Here is a 3,815-nt window from a genome sequence, read left to right as displayed (position 1 = left end):
GGGGCTGTTTCACGACGGTGTAGAAAACCGTCTTGCCAACTGTCGTACATATTCGCGACGGTTCTGAACTGCCCCTAAATTATCATTGCGACGGTTCTGAACTGCCCCCAAATTATCATTGCGACAGTTCTTAATGTGTCAATAATTTTTGTTTTGAAAGTAAACTACGACGGTTTGAACCGCCGCAAAGACATTAATATTTTAAAAAATATAAAACTCCACCCACAATTTTCTGCATTATAATTAAAAAATTAAAAAAAACTAAATTTTAACTCTAGAAGTATTCTCTAATTTAATATAAATCAAAAGTAAATAGATGAAGAATATAGCTTCAGTGATTTTAAGAATGCTAACATCATATAACAATATGATTTATGGGTTATATCACAAAATCTAATTTAATTATAAAAAATATTGCAAAAGCAAATAACACTATCAACAACAAGTGTTTCAATACATAATCAGACAACTATTTTCTCCCGTATCACTTATAAGCTTGGAGTCTAACTTGATGGCGACTCAAACTATCAGTTGCTCCCCCAATGCCAATCTCGGTATGACTCATTGAGATTGTAATGAATTGAAACTTCATGAACATAGCTTTGTTGCCGCAATGCATTCTGAAAAATGAAGGACACAATATAAGATGAAAATAATTAAGACTAGGTCTTTCTAGAAACGTAAATACTATGTTCTAAATTTTTTTCTTTAAATAACACTTCACAAAAATAAATACACATTCATGGACATTATAACATTAAAGAATAGACCTGTATGAGACATGAGGTGTACTGATACCATACTACATTACTACATGCTTCAATGTTTCACAATGGAAATTTCTTGACTTGACAGACTACTCGTTACAGTAGTTAGAAATAATGTCCATATTAAATGACATAAGCCTGTGTATATATTCTGTATTAGAGAGATTAGTTACAGCAATTAGAAATAAATTATTCATATTAAATGAAAGAAACAAGGCGTGATCCACTCAATATATTTCAAATTAGTTTATGAAAAAGTTCATTACCAATTTGCAAATTTTCAATTTGATTGGTTTTTAAAATCTCTTCACATGCAAAAAGTATATTCTATAACATATTAAGTCCAAATACTCTTCAGTAACCAATTCCATCTAAGTGCAAAAAGTATATTCTATAATATATTAAGCTACATTCACTTATGCATTTAAGAGTCAATTCAATCTAAATAACCAATTTGAGATGCTGGTACATTCACTTATGCATTTAAGAGTCAATTCAATCTAAATAACCAATTTGAGATGCTGGTACATTCACTTATGCATTTAAGAGTCAATTCAATCTAAATAACCAATTTGAGATGCTGGTACAAGGGTATGTCATTTCGAAGCATCTATAAGATCAATCTACTAGACAGAATAGGAATTAATGCATCGACATGGAAAGACATTGAAAGTAAGTACCGGGGATGAAAAGAAATCTTCAGCTACTTGACGAGGCACGGCGAATCCACCATGATTTCTAGTTTCAGAAACTGTCAGAGTTTTTCAGAACATGTGAGGTTTTGTTGATCCTCTTACTGTAAACCTTCCTAATAGGAGGTCGGTCCCAGCCCCCTATCACACACTATATCTTAATTCCTTATTCTAAAAAAACACACACATACATGCATCAATTACTTATTGAAACAACAAGATGAAAACACTTAGTGTTAGACAAATACCTCTCATGTAAAATGTCTGCTATGTTGGATTCAAACTCTAATGCCTTGGTCAAGTCGTCAATAGCCTGACATTGGAAACAATGGTCAGTGTCACATTTATGGGTTGTTATGTGCAAGAAAATCATAACATACAATAAGAAGTGACTCAAGTAAGGTCTTACAAAAAGTGCCAAAAAATTTCAATATCATTAGGTGAAAAAAGGAGAAACCTAAGAAGTATGGAGCTAGTCGAACCTTAAGTAACTAAAAAGTCAACCCTACACATACACAAATCGAACAATATTTTTTGAACTATCATTAAAAAACTAAAATTGAGCAGAACACAACAAGCATTACTTTTAACTTAATCAACTAAATATAATTCTTGATAGTACTTCACTATACTTATCAATCACAACCATCAATTAGTAATAGTAACTTGAAATGCATATAGAAATATAACATATAAACAGGACCATCACAATTATGATGGTAAGAACTGAACCATAGTCACACGGTTCGCAATTCGTTCCGGTACGTGGTATGCATTCGGGTACGTGGTACGCATCTCTCAAAAAATTCGGTACGCAAGGGGTATACATAGTCGGTACGCTATTTGGGTTCGTGGTACGTTCAAATATAATATTCGGTACGCTAGAATTAAAATAATTAATTATTTTAAGATTAAAATGGAATGAGTAGTTGAATTTATATAGCTTATTAGACTTGAGTGAGAGATAACAGAATTGTCAAACATAATACTTATCACTGAGTCCCACATCGAGCATCTTCTGAATATTTAGAGCCAGGATACTTATAAATAAAAAATATCGGAAGGCCTAGTTAATTGTGTTCCATTACTCTCATTGAGCAAGTGGTAATAGTTTAATAAATTTTATACCTCTTTTAGAGGTATATGAGTTACTGTGGAATGCTTGCATCATTTGCCGTAACTCCAGTTGAATGAGTTTAAAATTTCATAGATAGCAGCAGTGGTACTTTGGTTACCTGGTTCATGAGAATTCTTAGAGAATTGTGGCGAACCGGTTCACAAAAGTACCGCGAACCGGTTCTTGCGAACCAATTCGCGGTTCTGTAGGGGGTCTGACGAATTATGTGACTATGAACTGAACAATCACACAAACCATACGGTAATGAATGAGAAAAATGTTACCTTTTCCTTTGCACAACAACAAGTTGTGAGTGGTTTGGATAGATTAGAAATTAGTTTGTCAAATAAACCTAAAAGAAATTAATGGGAAAAGTAGTCAAAATCTAGCACCAAATACAAATAACCCACACAAATAAAGAGAAAAAAATATTTGAAGACAATAGAAAAACAATACTTACAGATTCACACAAAGAAATCAATGATGCAAGATCAACAATACTGATAAACCCTGTAAACACGCAAAAACACGGTTAGAAATCACGAAGAACATATGATAACTGGAACTGATCCTACCACGAAGAAGATAAGCTACGTCACAAATTTTAGCCTCGAGCTTCGATTTCTTGAGAGTTTGAAGAGCTCGAAGAGATTGGGAGATAAATTTGAATTCCGGTTCAAGGATTTGGGGATTTTACGATGATTCAGATAAACAGTTTGAGAAAAAAACAATTTACCTTCAAATCATGAGTTAAGGTTTGAAGATGATGAAAAATCTAGACTGTATGCGAAATTGTAAAAGTATCACACTTTTGATATTGACATGAATTTGAAAATCGATAGGGATGAAGAAAAAGGAACAGCAACTTGAAGGGGAGAAAACCCTAACGCGGGAAGAAGAGAGTTTTTTTAAGGGAGGAAAAGAAGAGTTTTTTTTAGTAATGTATTGGGCTCAAATAACCCACTTAATTTTCTCTAAATTTAAAAATAAATGGGCACCCAAAAATTTTGTTGTTTCGTTTTATATCACATCACATAAATGAAAAATTAAGCAAGTTGGAGTCGAACCCACGTTTGGAAACTAAAACTTAAACTTATTTTATCAGTACAACATTAGAAAAGGCATGAATCAGTTTAAAATATATAATATATAATTAAGTACGACTGTTTATGAACTGTCGCAGCCTAGTACACGTACCATTCAAAAAGCAACGACAGTTTTTATAACCGTCGTAAATAG

The 3,815-nt window shown here is 32.7% G+C and overlaps 1 long non-coding RNA gene across 2 annotated transcripts; it reads right to left on the bottom strand.

Moving 5' to 3' along the window:
- Positions 1 to 313: 313 nt before the first annotated feature.
- Positions 314 to 3,535, bottom strand: LOC131612288 (uncharacterized). Of its 2 annotated transcripts, none has more exons than XR_009287337.1 (6): positions 3,313 to 3,535; positions 3,037 to 3,086; positions 2,861 to 2,928; positions 1,708 to 1,772; positions 771 to 1,630; positions 314 to 620 (listed from the first exon to the last, which is right to left on the bottom strand). It is a non-coding gene; the product is annotated as an uncharacterized LOC131612288 (long non-coding RNA). The 2 variants fall into 2 exon arrangements; XR_009287336.1 differs by having other exon boundaries at positions 1,448 to 1,630.
- Between the last annotated feature and the right edge of the window lie 280 nt (positions 3,536 to 3,815).

The sequence above is a fragment of the Vicia villosa genome, linkage group LG6 (genome assembly GCF_029867415.1).
Source record: "Vicia villosa cultivar HV-30 ecotype Madison, WI linkage group LG6, Vvil1.0, whole genome shotgun sequence".
Lineage (NCBI taxonomy): Eukaryota > Viridiplantae > Streptophyta > Magnoliopsida > Fabales > Fabaceae > Vicia > Vicia villosa.
Note: the sequence above shows the minus strand (reverse complement) of the source record. Positions and strands in the feature narration are given on the sequence as shown.